We start from the raw sequence: 20185 nt of genomic DNA on the forward strand, positions 1-20185 counted from the left end.
CGCTCTAGAGCTTTCCACGTTTCTTCTGTGGAACGTGAGTTGCTGTTTCGATCCAGGAAAGTCCTACGAAAATTGCTGATGGACCTAGGCTAGCTTAGGTTAGGAGCAAGGCCCTCGCCGAAAGACCTTAACTCCCATCCTTTCTTTGTGTTTCCGGTCAGGCAGGGCTGAGGCTGAAAAAGTGACGAGCAGAGGAGCCCATCAGTAAAAGTGCGCGGAACGAGCAGCTAAAACGGCCAGGACTGACAGACGGAGTCCGCACTAAATCGCCACCTCCCAATTATCTTAGCTCCTGGAGTGCTGGTGACACGAATAACGCGGGACGCGTGTCAACCCCTGGAACCTTCCAGGCGGTCTCGGGCTGTGAAGGGGTCCCCAGCGGCCGAAGAGAAGCCCTTCTAGGCGCCGGGCCTTTTTCTAGTTTTGGAGGGAGGGACTAACTTTGCCTCTGGAACTGGGGAGAGGCAACGTGTGCAGAAAACTGAAATCCAAAGGGCTCTAGCTTTTTCTTTGGGAACCAGGTTGTGCCCTTGTTATCTCTAATGGTAACGTGAGAGAGGGAGAGACGTCCCTCCCTCATCTGCTGTCTTTGAGCAAGGAGGGATGATCTTTATAAGGATTTTAAAAATAGAAACATGGAACCACTCCCGCTTCCACCCCATGAATGAGCTCATTGAAACCACGCCTTATCTTCTGGGAACTAAGTGTTAGCCTTACTTCCCACAAAGAGGTCTCCCAAATACAGCTGCATTTTAGGGAGCTGGTGAGATGGCTGCCCCAGCAGGGTGTTCTGGCTGTTCACAACCTGTGGGAGAGCAGATTTCATTAGGTGGGGCGAATTAAGAGGAAGTTTAGGGCGCCTGGGTGGCTCAGTGGGTTAAGCCGCTGCCTTCGGCTCAGGTCATGATCTCAGGGTCCTGGGATCGAGTCCCGCATCAGGCTCTTTGCTCAGCGGGGAGCCTGCTTCCTCCTCTCTCTCTGCCTGCCTCTCTGCCTACTTGTAATCTCTCTCTGTCAAATAAATAAATAAATCTTTAAAAAAAAAAAAAAAAAAAAAAAAAAAAAAAAAAGAGGAAGTTTAACTTAAACCTATTTTTGAAAGTCTAACAAAGTAGACTGAATCTGGTGTCCTGGAAGAAGTGTCCTGGAAGAGGCTGGAGATGGACGAGTGAACTGGCAAGAAAAAGTCTGCAGACTGCTTGCCTCTTTCTTGGTCAGGACTTTGTTGCAATAGACTTGCAAAAGGAATCCCGCTTTTTTAGGAGCCTGCTGGGAAAATGAGGTTCCAGCTTGCCAAGGAGAAACCACCTGAGCCAGAGTGTGCACAAGTTACTCAAGAAGCCTTTTCGATGTACGTTTCAAAACAGCTCTTTGCAAGCTGTTCCAAGCCAACAAAATGCACTTTAAAGTTGAATTGCAACCCATTGCAGTTTATTTGAGGTTTTCTCCACCTACAGCCCAGCACAGGAACGGGTTTGTAAACTGTAGTTTGCAAATCAGAACTCATGTACTCATGGAAACAAAATGACTAGCAATGGGTGGGTCAGGAGCCGGAATATTGATCTCATGTAACCACAAATGGGGCTCTCTACTAATGAACAGAATATGGGACATGGCTTTTTCAATGTTTTGCGGGGTTCTTTTTTATTCATAAAATATATAATGCTTAGAGAAAACTGGAATAAACGGGAATAAGTTGGGGATACCTATACAGAGCTTGGTGAAAAGTGTGTTTCTTTTTCTTAAATTATAAAACGTGAAGTATTTGAAGATGATAATTAAATACTGAATTTGAATAAAGCTTTAAATAAGTTTTGTTTTTTGAGAGAGAGAGAGAGCATGCCGATGGGGGTTGTTGCAGAGGGAGAATCTTAAGAAGGTTTTATGCTGCCTCCCGGCCCCCACCCGGGGCTTAGTCTCACAATCCTGAGATCATGGGAGTTAGACGCCTAACTGGCTGAGCCAGCCAGGTGCCCCTAAAAAAGCTGTTTTTATTTTTTTTTTTTTAAGATTTTATTTATTTATTTGACAGAGATCACAAGTAGGCAGAGAAGCAGGCAGAGAGAGGAGGAAGCAGGCTCCCCGCTGAGCAGAGAGCCTGAGATGGGGCTCGATCCCAAGACTCTGGGATCATGACCTGAGCTGAAGGCAGAGGCTTTAACCCACTGAGCCACCCAGGCACCCCTAAATAAGCTGTTTTTAAAGTTAAGAGGAACTTGAGGCTGATTTCATGAAAATAACTTTTTTTGTGCAAGTGTTTGTTATACAAGCTACGCATATTTGCCAGTTAAGATATTTGAATAATGATTTATCCAAACCTCTGATAATAACCTTCAGGAGAGACACTGTACAGGCAGACATGCGGTTCATAAACTTAGAATCATTTTTATAATCTTCAAAAAAATTTTTTTAAAGTTGAAATGCCATTTTAAAAATCCAGTATCTCGTTTTCCTGCATGGGCACCCTTCAATTTCTTATGCTGATGTACGTGGGTTTCAATTATGATCGGACTTTTTCATATTTAAGTCTCTCTAAATAACAAAGCTTTAATTTGCAGAATGTGCATGCGCCGTTAAATCACTTAGCTTGGACAACATTGGGAAAAAACAATTAGCCCAAAGGATGGAGTATCCGGTCAGGGAGGAGATTCAAGGCCTACTCCCTCATACCCCACCCTCACTGCTAATGCTCCCGGACCACGCCCCTCTGATACCCAAAACAAACCCTTTCCTCCAGCAAGGCCTGTTCACTGCAGCTACTGGCTGATGGATCTGCTTGGCCTCACTCACCCTCTGGAGGTGGATTCGGGATATCCCTTAGATCTCTAGAGACCAAACGCTGTATCATTAAATTCTGCTCTGCTCCAGCAGTTCCCACCCCAGATGAGACTGCAGAGGGGACAGGCCCTAGAGCCCACGGGCCCACCTGATTGCTTTAAGCAATAGGGGTGAGTTCCTATAAAGCCCTCAGGGCACATCTGTGTGCAAGGCTAAGCCCTGAGCTCCAGAAGCCATCTCCCCTGCAGATGCTCCTAGGACTCTTGGCTGTGCCGTGTAGCCAAGAAGGAAAGGGACAATTTCACTGTCCTCTTCCTTCTTTTTGTCTTCACCTCACCTTTTGGGACACCGTACTCATCAGCTTTTGTCTGCACTGTGCAAAGTGGGAACAGCAACCCAACGAGGGAAATGGGGCCTGAGGCGGAGATGGAGTCCTCACGTAGGGGAGAAGGGGAGAAAAATCCCCCAGTGGCCTTGGGAAGGCAGGGGAAGTTCCAGAACACTCTTAGCTGTGGGGGCTGTTTATCTATGAGGGCTGTGTGTAAATCAGGCCGGCATGCGACTCACAGATCTTCTGTTCTCATGTGCATAACACTAAACTTTAGGTCTCTCAAAGTGCCTCTGTCGCACTGTTCTGTGTGATACGTATGATGTTTTATTCATCGCTCTGTGCTATGACTTCCTCAAATCGGAGGTCCTTGAACCGCACTCTGAAAACAGAAACTACTCTATGCTTCACTCTTCCACCTCCCAGATAGAAAGTCCTGGTACAGCATTTCTTAATCTCGGGCTTCCGAAATTGCCACAGGGCTGAGGATGCCCCCCCAGGAACCGTGCTCAAGGCTTTGGCCTGGGGCCTGAGCAAGTGCTTTCATTGTTCCCATTTTTAGAGGCTGAGAAAGGCTCAGCAGTGGGACTCCCCCCAGTTGCCTGGAGCCGTCCCAGGTGGATTTGTGGAGCTTATCCACAGGCAACCTCAGGTAGCCCCTGTCACTCCTGATTAACTTCAGCCCCAGTACTGTGCAATCCCTTGCCAGTGGGGCATGGAAAAGGGACTGCCCACGATGGGGTAAGTGCTGGCAAGGTATTGTTTGCTGAGCGCAGGCATTGCTGCAAAAAGGTTAAGTACAGTGAGGGGCACTGAGTAACGTCCACAATTGCTGAGTCACTTGTCCATTTGACGCTAATGTTCCACTGTACACTAATACGGCAATTAAAATTTTTTTTAAAAAATGCTAGAATTAGGGGAGCTGGGATGATTAAGCAGCTGTTTTGGCTCAGGTCATGATCCTAGAGTCCCGGGATCAGCCCCACATCAGGCTCTTTGCTCAGCGGAGAGCCTGCTTCTTCCTCTGCTGGCCGCTCCCTATGCCTGTCTGTCTGTCTGTCTCTCTCTCTCACTGACCAATAAATAAATAAATAAATCTCAAAAAAATATGCTGGAATTAGAAAATAAAAAAATAGATAGTTGCAAATGTAAATGGACAGTAGGGAAAAAACCACACACACGCTCTAGAATAGCGCAACCTCCCCAGACAGTGACCTTCGCTCTCCTCCTGCGAGACAGAATTCTTCACACACCCGTGGGGCAACAGGTCGCATTATTCCAGCAGCCTCTAAAAGTCGTGGTGTGCTTATCTTCATGTGATTTGTTTTAAATCAAGTGAGTTAAACACGTTTTGCGTTTTGCCCTTCCAGTTACGTTACAACGCTAGAGACAATTGCCAACTGATTCCATCTTCTAATTTTTTTATTTTTTTATTATGTGAAGACTGTATTTGAGAGAGAGAGAGCAGGGTGAGAGAGAGCTGGAGGCGAGGAGGGAGAGGAGGGGGAACTGGGGAGCGAGAGAGGGAGAAGCAGGCTCCCGGCTGAGCAGGGTCCCTCCCAGACCAGATCAGGTCAGATCATGACCTGAGCCGAACACAGATGCTTACATCTGAGCCATGCAGCGCCCCCAAATTCCATCTTTTTGGAGTGAGTGTGTGTGTGTGTGTGTGTGTGTGTGTTATGGGGGAGACAGTCAGTTCTTTTTTTTTTTTTTTTTTTAAGATTTTATTTATTTATTCGACAGAGAGAGATCACAAGTAGGCAGAGAGGCAGGCAGAGGGGGTGGGGGGGAGCAGGCTTCCCGCCGAGCAGAGAGCCAGATGCGGGCTCGATCCCAGGACCCTGAGATCATGACCCCAGCAGAAGGCAGAGGCTTTGATCCACTGAGCCACCCAGGCACCCCTCAACTCTCCTTTCTTAATTAAAGCCACAGATTACTGTTCATCACAACTTTTTTTCCTAGTACCAAGATACTCTGATGGATAGATTTCGTAATAACTAAGCATCATTGTCGCCTTCAACCATATTGGTCGAAGCTACTGTGTTTTAAGGACTTACCATGACCCGGGCACTCCCTTCAGCTAGATTACTTCACAAAAGTCCTGAGGTGGGCACTAATGTCTCCTTTGGCGTGGGGGGATTTCCTTGTGTTTAATCCATGCCTGTCTAATCCCAAATCCAAATAGTAACTTCCCGCATCAGCCAGCACATGGGTGTCCCCCACGGCAAAGCCCCTCAAGGCCCGGGTGCCATTTGTTGGTCAGCGGGAGGAAAACAGGGCTGACCATAGGCCAACTGGGAAATACCCCGACGGCTGTCCTATGGGGGTGTCTCCTCTCCTGTCGCCTCTGGCCGCCTTCCTTGCGTCGTGAGTGAATTTCAGGCACACCTCAGCCAGGTGTTTAAATCTTTAATCTTTGCTCTCTCTTTGTGAGAGGAGAGGTTCCAAGGAATTTCAAGAATATTCCAGGAATCCAGATGAAGGGGAGAGCTGAGCCCCAGAAAGCCTCCAGAGTAGAACACCGGTTTTTCTCATCCTTACCGTAAATTGGCTTTAATTCCTGTTGGGGTCTGCAGGAACCCAGAGGCCTTCCTGCACCCCTCACCCCAGAGCTGGGTGAAATGTGGGCTTGTGTAGGTGCCACTGGGGTCTAAGTTGTTCTTAAGGTGGCTGGGCAGCTGTTCCCACTCACCCCCCCCCAACTCTGGCACAGATACACAGTCCCCAGACCAGCACTGTCCCCCCAAACAAGAGTCCTTTGCCCAGACCCCTACAGACAGTAGTGTGATGGATGGAGCCCATTTTTACCAGCATTAAACTTCGCAGGATCTGTGACAGCTGCTTGCTACACAGTCAGTATGAAAAATAAAATTGTATGAAATCACAAGGAAATAAAATGGATATTAAAGATGAAGGTAACAAATACTAAGAGAGACACTGAAAACTTAGCCCAGATTATTTTATTGCATTTTCTCTTTTCCCAGGCTCCTGAGTTTACTCACGTCTACTATCTGTGTGTGCGGTGGAAATACTAGACTATGACGCGTGCTAGCGCATGTCTTTGCAACTCTGCAGTCGGTGGCCTCACCTGGGTAGATTAAAATAGGCCACGGTGGGCGTATTCACACCACGGAAACCAGCAAATGCTATAAACCAGGGCGGGGCTTTGAGAAGGCTGGTTGTTAAAGAGTTAGCACATCATTGCCTACAGATGAATTTTGTGTTTTCAGGCACTTTTGAGTTTTAAGGTTATTGACTTTGTTTTTACACCTTACTCTCATTTTTCTAATATTCCATAATACATCTAGATATTTCGCTTCCACACAAGCAGCAAAATATTCAACAAGGTAGGCTGATGGCAGTGGGAGGAGACACTTTCACTCCTAATCTGAACTCCCAGGCTGATGGGCTGGCTGGATTTGGGATCCAGGGTCCATGTACACCTCAAGGGATCGCCGGGAGAAGTCTCATTCTGTAGAGGACAGCCCTAAGATCTGAATTTCAGAGCTCCAGGAGAATGTGACTGGGAAATACCGGGCAAGTAGAGAGGGCACTTTTTGGACTTCAACTTCTGCTTTGTCATTTTCTGTCCATCTCACCTAGGGCTAATCACATAAATTCACGGAGCCCTGATTTTTTATATTTGTTTGTTTTTTGCTTTGTGGAAAGGGAAACAAAAGCTTCTTGGTTTTCATCTTACTTTTCACAATTTCAAAAGCTGATAACACCCATAGTTTTGACATTGGGAGAAAAGTTAAATCAATTATTACATGAATTTATACCATTTTGTAAAGCTTTAGAAGAACATAATAATTTCATGTACTTATTAGTTTTTACTAATACAGTAACTCTGAAATGGCCGTAGTTAGCCCTGTTTTACACGAAGGCTCTAAAATCTGGAAATAAGTGTGTTGCATCACTCAGATAATATACAGATCCCAAATTCTAACCCGGATGTGTCACTTTCAGAATGAAGTAGCCATTAGATCATTCTATTCTTGGAATCAGCAGGGGTCAAGTCACTCATTCAAGAGATACGGGGATCAGTGGGCTCCAGGGACACAACTGACATTGTCCAGCATAGTCTGGCATAATGAGATGCATCTTTTCACCTTCAGTGAATTAAAGATGGGGAACCTCCAGGGGTACCACTTGATTCCTCGTAAATCCCCCATCTTAACGTACAGGTTACAGCATTACCTGCTCCCAGAAGAACACCAAACTAAGAGCACTCCAAAAGTTTGTACTTCTTAAAAACCTCAATCTGATTGCAAAACAATTTATGTTCAGTCAAGACATTGTAGAAAGATAGAGACAGTGAAATGTACACCCCCCCCACCCCAGTCCTGGATCAGACAGAATGACTCTCAACGTTGAGGGAACATCATTCTGATTTCCTTTGTCACTCACAGAGGGAAGATTTTGTTGCTCTTATCTTGGGTAATCGCTGCTAAGATTAACTTGACAAGTGAGAAACAAAGAATGACCACCACACCATTTTACAGGGAATTTGCTCGCTCACTTTTTCATTCAACACAACCTTGCATGTGTGTTGTTTGCCATTCCGGCCTGTGGGAAGTAGCAGTGGACAAATTCAGTGGCCTTCAGGGATCCTACAGCTCAGGGAGAAAGAGACACATACCCAAGGACGAGCACCCTGTAGGAAATGAACAGAGAGGAGGAAGGAAGGGGGTGTGAGAGATGCTTATGGACTAGACCTTGCAAGAGTCAGAGAGCACTTTTCTGAGAATGGTGCCTTCACATAAAGAGAATAATCTACAATGAATGCAACCTGGCCCACATCCCAAGTCACTGCCTAGGAATAGCTGTTTGTCACTTAAATCCATACTTCAATTGTGTTATTAGTTGACGTGGATGGATTCTCAAAGTGAGCAGAGATCCTAGAGGTGATCTCATCCAACCCCTTCAACTTATAAATGGCAAAAGTGAGATCAAGAGAGTGACTTATCCAGAATCCCGTTACTGTTCAGAGTAACATGTTCAGAGGCTAGCTTTTTTTGACCCACGAATCCTGTCTCTTCTTATGGTAACACACAGCTCCTTTAGAGAAGGTTAATATAAAGAAATGTTGCTCTATATAGTTCCCATAAATACACTGTAACCAAATGTAATCACATGTATGATCTTTTTTTCCTGATGCAAGACGAGGGTGAAAGAAAGAACATGCGTTAGTGTTACGTGGCATCCAGATGTCTTTTTTGTTTTTCTCCTTTCCCTTGCTGTGTGATTTGGAAAACCACTTAATCCTTCTGAGCTGTACTTGCTTATTTAGGGAATGAGGATGCTTAGTAAATATGGTGGTCATTGCAGTGTTTCAAAGGAGAAAGTAGGGCACCTGGGTGGCTCAGTCGTTAAGCATCTGCCTTTGGCTCAGGTCCCGATCTCAAGGCCCTGGGATCAAGCCTCACATCAGGCTCCCTGCTCAGCAGGAAGCCTGCTTCTCCCTCTCCCACTCCCCCTGCTTGTGTTCCCTCTCTTGCTGTGTGTGTGCGTCTCTCTCTCTCTCTATCAAATAAATAAATAAAATCTTTAAAAGAAATAATATATGCCAAGTGTAAAAAAAAGAGAGAGAGAGAGAAAGTAGTTAAGAGAATATAGGGGGGAAATGACACAGCTAGTGATAACATTTCACATCTTCCGGGCGGTGGGGGAGCTGGGCAGGGTGTAGAGCAGAATTTGGTGGTGGTTGGGTTTTTCTTTCACCTGAATAGGGCTCTGGTTAAGAACAGAAACCCTGGGTCAGTGCGTGGAGAAACCTGGGGAACCAAGTCAGTGGGTCAAAGCCCTCTTGCTGTGGTTTTTCTTTTAAAGATACCAAACCTTCCGGTTTTCTTCAGTGCTTCTTTAATTATATCTTATCTGTTGTCTCATAAGCTACGTGGTCGTGGTTTCATTTTTACCATGTGCACTGGATTATCCCACTGCAAATCTCCCTGGGGTTCTTGGAAAAATATCTAAAGCTGATAAGAAGCAGGACATTTTTAAGGAAAAACCCAACAAAGAAATTATTAAACTTTTACATAGCTTGTAGAAGTTTTACAAACGTCTTAAGTGCCTCTTTGGAAAGGTCAGTTTAAAGGCTTATTATATATCTCAGGGGACTGCATAGAGTACTTATTTTTTAGAACACTGGAATAGACTGGAATAAGCCTAATTTTTTAAAAGATTTTATTTATTTATTTGAGAGAGAGCGTGCACGTGCGCACACAACCAAGGGAGGAGCAGAGGCAAAGGGAGAAGCAGAAGCAGAGGGAGGAGCAGAGGCAGAAGGAGAAGCAGGCTCCCTGCTGAGCAGAGATCCTGATGTGGGGCTGGCTCTCAAAACTCCTGGAACCTTGGGCGCCTGGGTGGCTCAGTGGGTTGGCCGCTGCCTTCGGCTCAGGTCATGATCTCAGAGTCCTGGGATCGAGTCCCGCATCGGGCTCTCTGCTCAGCAGGGAGCCTGCTTCCCTCTCTCTCTCTCTCTCTCTGGCTGCCTCTCCGTCTACTTGTGATTTCTCTCTGTCAAATTAATAAATAAAATCTAAAAAAACAAAACAAAAAAACTCCTGGAACCTTGACCCAAACCAAAGGCAGATGCTTAACTGACTAAGCCACCTGGGCATCCCTGGAATAAGCCTAATTTTTGAAGTCTTGGAGCCTTTAGCTATGAGGTTTATCAGGCCGACTTCTCTTTTTCTAACCCAGCTGAGTTGCCACAAACCAAGGAGAAGAGGATTGATATGGGGAGAAAATGCAGGCTCCATCTGGAGGGTTGGAACCACATGGTTCCCAGATACCTGTCTTCAACGAGAGGCTGGTTTCTTCTGTCTTGCAGCCTTGAGCAGGCATTTCTGCCCATAAGAAGACAGTCTTCCTGTAGCTTGGTGGCAGCAGCATTTCCAGAGGGGTGAGCAAAGAAGCCAGAGACAGAGGTTCTGAGGAGGAGCAACACCCGGAGGAGAGAAACATGGCAAAGCCGTCTCCCTCCCCTCTTGCCTCTTCAAAGGATCTCTGCTTTCTTCCTTCTTCCTTTTCTTTTTTCAGGAAAAGAAGATGTGAGTTAGTATTAAATGTGGCAAGAAGAGAAATAAGTATTTCTTTTTAAAAAATATATTTTATTTATTTATTTGACAGAAAGAGAGAGAGAGAGATCACAAGTAGGCAGAGAGGTAGGGGGAAGCAGGGTCCCTGCTGAGCAGAGAGCCCGATGCAGGACTTGATCCCAGGACCCTGAGATCATGACCTGAGCCGAAGCAGAAGCTTAACCCACTTCTTAGGGTCTAAGGTCATAGAACTCAGTATTAAAGTTGGCTCCAGCATCAAAATTCACATATACGTGAATCCATAGAACTCTTTGTAACTCAAGTTAAAACATGAGTATAAGCCAATTTAGCAAATATAGATATTATTATCATTATTATTATGAATATGGCAAAAAAAAAAAAAGCACTACGCCGTTCTCCAGAGAGAAAAGGAACTCTAGCAATAACTAGATCATATGAGGTGTTTTTCGTGTGGTAAAACAATCTTTTCAGAAAAGCGTAGACCATGGGCCACCTGGGTGGCTCAGTGGCTTAAGCTGCTGCCTTCGGCTCAGGTCATGATCTCAGGGTCCTGGGATCGAGCCCCATATCGGGCTCTCTGCTCAGCAGGGAGCCTGCTTCCTCCTCTCTCTCTGCCTGCCTCTCTGCCTACTTATGATCTCTCTCTGTCAAATAAATAAATAAAATCTTAAAAAAAAAAAAAAAGAAAAAGAAAAGCGTAGACCTCCATGGGATCACACACATGTAGGGATGGTCTTCGGAGGCTGTTCTCAACTTATAGCACATCTAACATCTTGTGAAAAACGCAGGCTCCTGAACCTACTCCTCCACCCCCGCCCAGATAGTCTGATTAAGTCCGCAGGTAAAGCCCAGTACTCTCGCGTTGTAGTAATCTTGCCAAATGCTTCTGAGGCAAGAATCAGGTCCCTGCACCAACCTTGGAAAGCCTAGCCTCCCAAAAAGAGAAAAAACCCTCAGACTAGAACGTATGAAGTCAAACTGCAGCCAGGTTGGTGTCATATTCCCAAAGCTGATTTTCCCATTTTCAAGACATTTGTTTGCAAGCACTGGCATGTGAGGCTAAATCTAATTGACCATTCATGTTCCCCAAACAGCAGCAATCACTCAGGGGAAAAAAAAAAAAAATCTTACAGGAGAGAGAAAAGTTGTTGATGCTCCTCATTTACATAAAGCCCTTCAGAGGGTAGTGAAGAATGTACAGACCTCTTTCCTTTAAGGCAACCCTGTAGCTCAGATCTCTGGGTAATTCGCTAAACAGAAGGATTTCTTATAGTGCGGGTGCAAATGCTTCTTACGATTTCCGGCTTAGTTCAGAAGTCCTCTGCGTATTCTAACGTGCCTGAATTACTCTCTTTGAGGATCTTTGATAGCTTTGGGAGGATTTTATTTTTTATTTTTTTTAAAGATTTAATTTATTGGTTCGTCAGAGAGCGAGAGCACAAGCCGCAAGAGTGGCAGGCAGAGAGAAAAGCAGGCAAAGGGAGAAGCAGGCTCCTGCTGAGCAAGGAGCCCCACCAGGGACTTGATCCCAGGACTCTGGGATCATGAACTGAGCCGAAGGCAGACATTTAACCAATTGAGCCACCCAGGTGTCCCTGAGGTTTTTTAATATTGTTAAAGTACTGTATTTTTCCTTCAGACAGAAGAGAGAGACACACAGAGATTGACCAAACTGGGACTGTGGATCACCATGATCACTATTCTGCCTTTACTTACAGGCTTTTTTTTTTTTTTTTTTAACCTCGGGCAAATTATTTAATTTCACTGTGTCTCAGTTTCCTCACCCCAAAAATGAGACATGATAATAGCTTATTTTATCGATTCTGCAATAAACATTTCCCCCCAATTTTTAAGATCTCTGAAATCAAAGCATACTTCACTATGATGACGAGAAAGCATTGTGTCATGGGTTAATTGACAGCATTTTTCTTAGTGGTGCATAAAATCAAAGAATGTTTTATAATGATGGCATCTTAGACTAGGTGAAATATGATAATAATGGCTCTGTCCTAGGGTTTTGTGGGAATTAACTGAGTCAAGAAACAAAATGCTTAGAACCAATACCAATACAGAGCTGGTATTACTCACTTAATAATTAATCTATTAGTATTCTAACCTGTGGTTGGATTATAAATGAACTAGTTTCTTCTTGTTGCACATTTGGGTTGTTTCCAATGATATCCCTGCACTATATACTGCATTGAATGTAAACCTTTATGTACATCTCTGATCCTAGAAGTGGAACTACTTGGTCAACAAGCATGAGCATGTTGAAGAGATGGACTTATAAGCGTAAGCCTGGGTTTCTCAACAGTGTCCCCCTGTGGCCATAATGGAAGTAGCAGCTGCAAAAAATTGTAGTCAGAAAGGATCAGATTCATCAGTTCTGGTGGTGTGGGCAGGACTGTCTATTTGGACATGGGGAGATGGAGAGGAGAAGGGAGTTGGGGGAAATTGGAAGGGGAGGTGAACCATGAGAGACTATGGACTCTGAAAAACAATCTGAGGGTCTTGAAGGGGCGGGAGGGTGGGAGGTTGGGGGTACCAGGTGGTGGGTATAGGAGAGGGCACGGATTGCATGGAGCACTGGGTGTGGTGAAAAAATAATGAATACTGTTACGCTGAAAAGAAATTAAAAAAAAAACTTTATCTGTGGACTAACAGAATTAAAAAAAAAAAAAAAAAAGGAAAGGGAGAAGCCTAGGATTCGTGTGTGACCCAAGACAGACAGACACAGGAAATAGTGAATGTTGCCAATCTGTATATGAGGGCCTAAGCAATTGCTTTTAAATACTGAAAGATGATCTCATTTAGATCTCCTATATGAACTGATGAAGAGTTCAACATCATTTCTATGGATATGTCATATAAACAGCTTATCTCTCTGCATTAATATAACCATGAAAAAGCACTTTGGTCATTTTATTTGGGCCTTAGAAATCCTGGCAAACTCTAAGAATGAATTTTAGAAAGGCCTCTTGGCTTGAACTTCTGGACAAATCGGATGCCTAGAGCTTAGAAAGACGTTTGGGGGCTCTTGGGTGGCTCAGTGGGTTAAGCCTCTGCCTTTGGCTCAGGTCATGATCTCAGGGTCCTGGGATCAAGCCCCGCAACTGGCTCTCTGCTCAGCAGGATGCCTGCTTCCTCCTCTCTCTCTGCCTGCCTCTCTGCCTACTTGTGATCTCTCTCTCTGTCAAATAAATAAATGAAAATTTTTTTTAAAGAAGAAAGATAATCAGAAGTGATCATATAATGAGGACATTGAATATATTCAGAGTTGTAAGTGATAGTTTTGAGAAAATTTACTATCAGTTGCAAAACCATAAGACCCCAAAGAGATAGATGTAGATGATCAGTTTGAATTATAAAAAAAATTAGAATATATAATTATGAAGGTTTATGTGATTTTTAAGTGTAGTTTAACTGTATTTAGGAATTTTTATAGTCACTTAATTAACAAAGTGATATGAAAGCTCTGACATATTTAAATTTTCCCCTTAAATATGCATGGTAAAAAATTTAAAAGGAGCAAAAATGTAAACGTTGAAAATTAATTCTCAGGTGCCTGGGTGGCTCAGTCAGTTAAGCAACTGCCTTCGGCTCAGGTCATGATCCTGGAGTCCCAGCATTGGGTCCCATATCAGGCTCCCTGTTCAGTGGGGAGTCTTCTTCTCCCTCTGAACTTCGCCCCTCTCGTGCTCTCTCTCTCTCACTATCTCCCTCAAATAAATAAAACCTTCAAAAAAAAAAGGAAGAAAGAAAGAAAGAAAAGTAGTAGTTCCCCCTGACTCCCCTAATAATTAGATATTGAATTTCTCTCCTGTGAAGCAAATGATAGATCTGAAGCCTTTTTACATTTTTAATTAAGAAGTGTTTTTAAATCTTTAAAATAAAATTCAGAATTAGAATGTTTTTCTTTTTAATTTTTTAAAAGATTTTATTTATTTATTTGACAGACAGAGATCATAAGTAGGCAGAGAAAGAGGAGGAAGCAGGGTCCCTGCTGAGCAGAGAGCCCAGAGAGCCCGATGCGGGCCTCGATCTCAGCACCCTGGAATCCTGACCTGAGCAGAAGGCAGAGGCTTTCACCCACTGAGTCACCCAGGCGCCCCGTGAGTTACAATGTTTTTAAATATTTAAAAATTTAAAGGAACAAAGGGTATAAATAATCCCCTTCTCACAGTTGGTTCATCTCCCGAATCTGTCAAAGCTACCAGTTTTTTGTGCATCCTTCCAGAAATAGTTTGTACACATACAAGCCAAGGGTTTGTGTGTGTGTGCACGTGTGCATATAGTATCCTACCCTCTGTTGTTTTACTTTGCAATTTTCACAATGTATCTTTTTTGTAAATATTTTATTTATTTATTTGACACACACACACAGAGATCAAAAGTAGGCAGAGAGGCAGGCAGAGAGAGAGGAGGAAGCAGGCTTCCCACTGAGCAGAGAGCCCGATGCGGGGCTCCATCCCAGGACCCTGAGATCATGACCTGAGCCAAAGGCAGAGACTTAACCCACTGAGCTACCCAGGCACCCTCACAATGTATCTTGAAGGTAGTTACAAATCAGTAAATTAAGATCCTCTTCATTCATTTAGGTTATCTGTTATCTCTTGCTCTAAGAAAGCAGCTCCAAGATCAAGTAAGGGTATACAATACATTTATAAAAGTAGAATTGCAGGATCCAAGGTGTCACGCATTTGCAGTTCTGGTAAGTACCTCTAAACTCGCTGAAGGACACTTTAAAAAGTTGTTCTTTAAGTACCTAAAAGAAACTCAGATATTGTGATGTTTTAATTTTCGTTGCAAGCCCTGCTTTCGTATAACAGAAAGGTCTCTTATCTCTGTCCAAACTATCTTCTTCCGAATTGGTAGAATATTGATAAATTCTTCACGTTTTAAAGCATGTAAAATTATAATAAAAATTATAATAAGGTATTAAAAATTATAATAAAAAAGTTATCTTGAAGGGAGTACACAGAAGAAAAGGATCATCAGATAGGTTGAAATGAAAAGCAATAGGCAAGCGTACTAGAGTATGTCCTCTGTCAGCACAAGTACGTCTAAAAAGTTGTTCATAATTCAATGAATTGTTAACCTACTATGTTCTTACTGCTGGAGAAACAGGATGAGTAAGCCACAGTCTCTAATATCAAACTACTCACACCCTGAGTGTGTGCCTGTCTGTTTACCACTCTCATCAATTACACTGGTTCCCTCCTTCCCACTTCACTGCACCATACCTTTTGGGGAACATCTGCTTTCTACTTCTTTCTCCCTTTTAGCATTTATCAAAGCTATACCAAAGTAATATACTGCCTAGTTGGTTTTTCCCAGCAGAGAAGGGACTCCGTGAGGACAGAAAACACTTGCTTTAAAAAACTCTTTGCTTATTTTTGTTTGTTTGTTTTGAGAGAGAGAAAGAGAGGGTGAGAGTGCACCAGCAGAAGGGACAGAGGCAGAGGGAGAGAGCAAATCTCAAGCAGGCTCCACACTCAGCACAGAGCCCCGGATGTGGGCCTTGATCTCAGGACCCTGAAAGCATGACCTGAGCTGAAATCAAGAGTCTGACACTTAACCCACTGAGCCCAACCAGGCACCCCTTCAAGAAACTCTTGATGTAAGTCTTGCATAACCTTATACTACTGGCACATAAGTTTAAGGGACTAGGTCTTAATTGAATTTTAAGTCTTTGTGTTGTTATGAAACAGAAGATCTCGTGTTTCTCTTTCTGCAGTTTATCAGACACAAGGGACAACAGCAAGATGTTGAATTCCTTTTCTTTTTTTTAAATTTTTATTTATTTATTTATTTATTTATTTTATTTTGACAGACAGAGATCACAAATAGGCAGAGAGGCAGGCAGAGAGAGAGAGAGAGAGAGAGGAGGAAGCAGGCTCCCTACTGAGCAGAGAGCCTGATGTGGGGCTCGATCCCTGGATCCTGGGATCATGACCTGAGCCGAAGGCAGAGGCTTTAACCCACTGAACCACCCAGGCGCCCCTGAATTCCTTTTCTTAAGGACGAACAGAGCAGCTTCCTGGTAGAGGTAGGACTAGACTCCAGCCTCCTGACTCCCAGGCCAGTGCTCTTTTCTCTGTCTCACTTGATGCTTGTGCCTGATCTTCAGCTCATGCTCAGGGACTGTCCCTCTGCCAGGTGTGAGGCTGAGCCTGGAGGTGCCGAGCTATGAGATGTGCTCTTTGCACAGAATGAATGAATGAATCAATCAATCAATCAATCAATCAATGAACGAATGGCCTGAATAAAAATATTTATCTCTGTTTACCTGATAACTAAGTCAGTCTTTGTACATGTATTAGTCTAAAGCAAGTGAAAGGAGTTCGTGAGTTTTCCTCGCTCACGTGGAATGAAAGGTTGGGCAATGTCAAACACTTCATATACTAAGGGCCATTTATCCACAGGGGTCTCCCCTTATTAGACAACGGCACTAGAAAGTGGTGAAAACGTTCAGGTAAGTGTTCTACTGAACACCCAGGCATTTCATAAAGGAGCTCAAGAAGTCTCCGGCATTAGAGCTGTACCTTTCAGATGAGAGGGTAGGAATCTCAGGCATTTGGGGATGGGGGGCAGAGAGTGGAGAGCATAAAAACCATGGAGTGTCAATCCAGTTTTACTCAAAGATGATTTGAAAGGAAAAGTCAAGTAAATTCAAATGCATAGTGAGAAAAGCATTATTTGTCTACTGTTCTAAATACAATAGATATTGTAGAGAATGCCACATTTCCCTGATCTTAAAGATAAAAGATACAATTTCACAGAAACTGAAAAATTGCATTGGTGCATAACTTTCAAAAGTCCCAGAGCTTCCAAGTTTGCTTTTCTCCACTAGTAGAATTTTCCCTGGCGCCTCTGCATGCTGAGATGTTCTTAGCTAGTATATTTGGCTTTGAACGTCAAAATCCTTCTTGGTGACTCAAACAGGAAACCAGGATCTGAAAAGACATTAGTAAGTTGACCTTGTAGTTTATTGCCCAACTGCAATACTTTGAGAGTGAGAGTGTTTCAGTAATTACGTGGTTGCAAACAATATATGTGGTCTCTGAGCCCTTACTCACACATGTTCACTTTTTATTAAAGACTAACTTAACTTACAGTAAGTATTTTAGTGGCCTGTGAAATGTACACACAATTATTCACTCTTTTCCCATTGGCTTCCCAATCGGCATAGGATTTTCTTCTCTCTCTCTTTTTTTAAAGATTTTATTTATTTATTTAGCAGACAGAGATCACAAGTAGGCATAGAGGCAGGCAGAGAGAGAGGAAGGGAAGCAGGCTCCCTGCTGAGCAGAGAGCCCGATGCGGGACTCGATCCCAGGACCCCGAGATCATGACCTGAGCCGAAGGCGCCCTCTTCTCTTTTTGATGCTGTGACAAATATCTGTTTGTTTTTTAAGATGGTGATAGGTTAAAAACTCCCTCATTTCTATGCACCTAAGCCTCTGATTTCCCTTCTCATAGAGAACTGTCACGGCTGACAGCTTGGGGAGTGCCCTTCCAGACATTTCCAATGCTGTATTTCACAGGATCTCTCAAAGGAGAGACGGGTCCCTCAGCTTCATTGAATCTGATTGATGTCTATTGTCTGATGTCACAATAATATTAATAATAACTATAAGTATATGGCAAGATTACTAGCTCGCCAGTCTTTCTCTTAGCTAAATGGCACCACTGAAGTGGCTTGAAATGACTGAAATGTATTTTCCTACAGTCCTGAAGGTTAGAAATCCCAAAGCAAGTGTTGGTGAGGCCATGTTCCCTCTGAAATCTGTTGGGGAATCCTTCGTTGTCTCTCCCCAGCTTCTGTGGTTTGCTGGAAATCTTTTGCGTTCTTTGGCTTGCAGCCACACAACTACAATCTGTGCCTTGTCAACATATGGCATTCTTTCTGTGTCTCTATCTTCACATGGCCATCTTCTCGCAAGGACACCAGTTGCATTGGATAGGGGCCCATGCTACTCCAGTATGACTTCGTCCTAACTAATTACATTTACAACAACCCTATTTCCAAATAAGGTCATATTCTGAGGTACAGGGAGCTAGGACTTGAACCTATCTTTTTTTTTTTTTTTTTTAAGGAAACAATTCAGTCCTCAGCAGTCAATAAACTTTGTAAACCAAAAAAGGAAGGCCACTGTCTAACAGGGATATCCAGAAGCTTGATTCTCCTTCCTATGTTCAAGAGAATCTATGTGGGCAATTTTTTTTTTTAGGTTTTTATTTATTTATTTGACAGATGGATCCTAAGTAGGCAGAGAGGCAGGGGGCGTGGGGGGAAGCAGAGTTCCCCACCAAGCAGAGAGCCCAATGCAGGGCTCGATCCCAGGACCCTGGGATCATGACCTGAGCCAAAGGCAGAGGCTTTAACCCACTGAGCCACCCAGGCGCCGCTATGTGGGCAATTTTTGATGGACATAGAGAATGAATGAACTGACTTCAGCTAATAGAACCCCCAACTCTTTGACAAAGATTTATTTGCACTAACCTTTTCAAAAGAGAAATCATTAACAAGAAAATAATCAGGTATCACGGGCATAAATTTTTATTAAATATTGAATAGATACAAAATGGTAATTACAAATATGTGTATGGTAAGAATTCTAATACAATGAACACCCATGGCCCTACCACACAGTGTAAAAAATAAAAAATAAATAATTACCATATCTTTGAGGTGTCCTATATGGAATTTTTTAAATGATAAAACTTAATATACTGACACACTCTTTTTGTAAAAACTTGTGTACAATTAGAATTCTATGTTGTAAAAATTTGAAGTCTTTTCATGCCAGAGGTACCCTTTGGACAAAGTAACTTATTCTTTGTAATAAAGGAAGAGAGTTTCATGGTATGTCTCTACCCTAGTTGATGTAACCAACAATTGATGTTGAAGTTATTTCCATTTTTTGCTTTTACAATTAATGCTGCAGTGAACCTTCTTGTACATATAACTTTGCACACTCATACAAGTATATCTATAGGGTAAATTCCTCGAGGTGGAAATGTTGGGTAAAAGTCATGAATGTGTTTTTTAAACCTACATAATTTGAGTTGGTTTTCTGATACATTGTATTAAAATGCTTCCAAGTAAAAGAATTGTTGCAACAGTCTTGAGAAAATGAGAACAAGTTAGCACTTAAACCCAGATTTAATATTGTGGACTGTAACCTAGTTGACTATTTTACATACAAAGATGATCTCAGTTCACCAAGGACATCAGGGAAAGCCCCATGATGTGAGGCCACTTGCTGGAATTTTCCTGGGGCAAGTACTCTACTATTATGATCACCACTGAATTATTCATTTAACAAACACACCACCTATCTACATCATCTTCATATAGTACATATTCTGAGTCTGATCCCTTCACTTGGGAACTAGACACATCCTCTCTCAAGAACTACTAAAGGACATAGCTCAGCAATGTTCTCTTCTGGCTCCTATAACATCTATTTTCTATCTCTACTGGGATTGTTTGAATCAATGTACAAATATGTTATTTCTTCATGCACCATTTCTCTATTCACCTTAGTAATAAGATCCCTAAAGTAATTTCCTGTACCATCTGTTTTAATTTTTCTCCTCTCATTCATGCTTGAACCCATTCCAATTGGGTTTTTATATCCACCTTCCATTAAAATAGCTTTTACTAAGAATGTTAGTGACCTCCGTATTTCTTGCAAAATCTTTCTCTATTGTACTCATCACTACTGACATACTCATATTTTAATTATACTAGTTTATTGAATATCTCTCCCTACTGAAAGATAAGCCCCCTAGGGCAAGGATTTTATCTGTGTGGGTTTTTTTTGTTTTGTTTTGTTTTTCATTTTACCTCCAGCACTTAGAACATTGTTCATAGCAATAAATCAATAATACCTGTCCAATAAATATGTAAATATATATACTTGAGCTTATGCTGTACTTTAGGAAAGACAGTAAATAAAACAAGCGTAGAAACATATATAGAGAGTGTCAGATGGTAAAA

The sequence above is a fragment of the Mustela erminea genome, chromosome 6 (assembly GCF_009829155.1).
Source record: "Mustela erminea isolate mMusErm1 chromosome 6, mMusErm1.Pri, whole genome shotgun sequence".
Classification (NCBI taxonomy): Eukaryota; Metazoa; Chordata; class Mammalia; order Carnivora; family Mustelidae; genus Mustela; species Mustela erminea.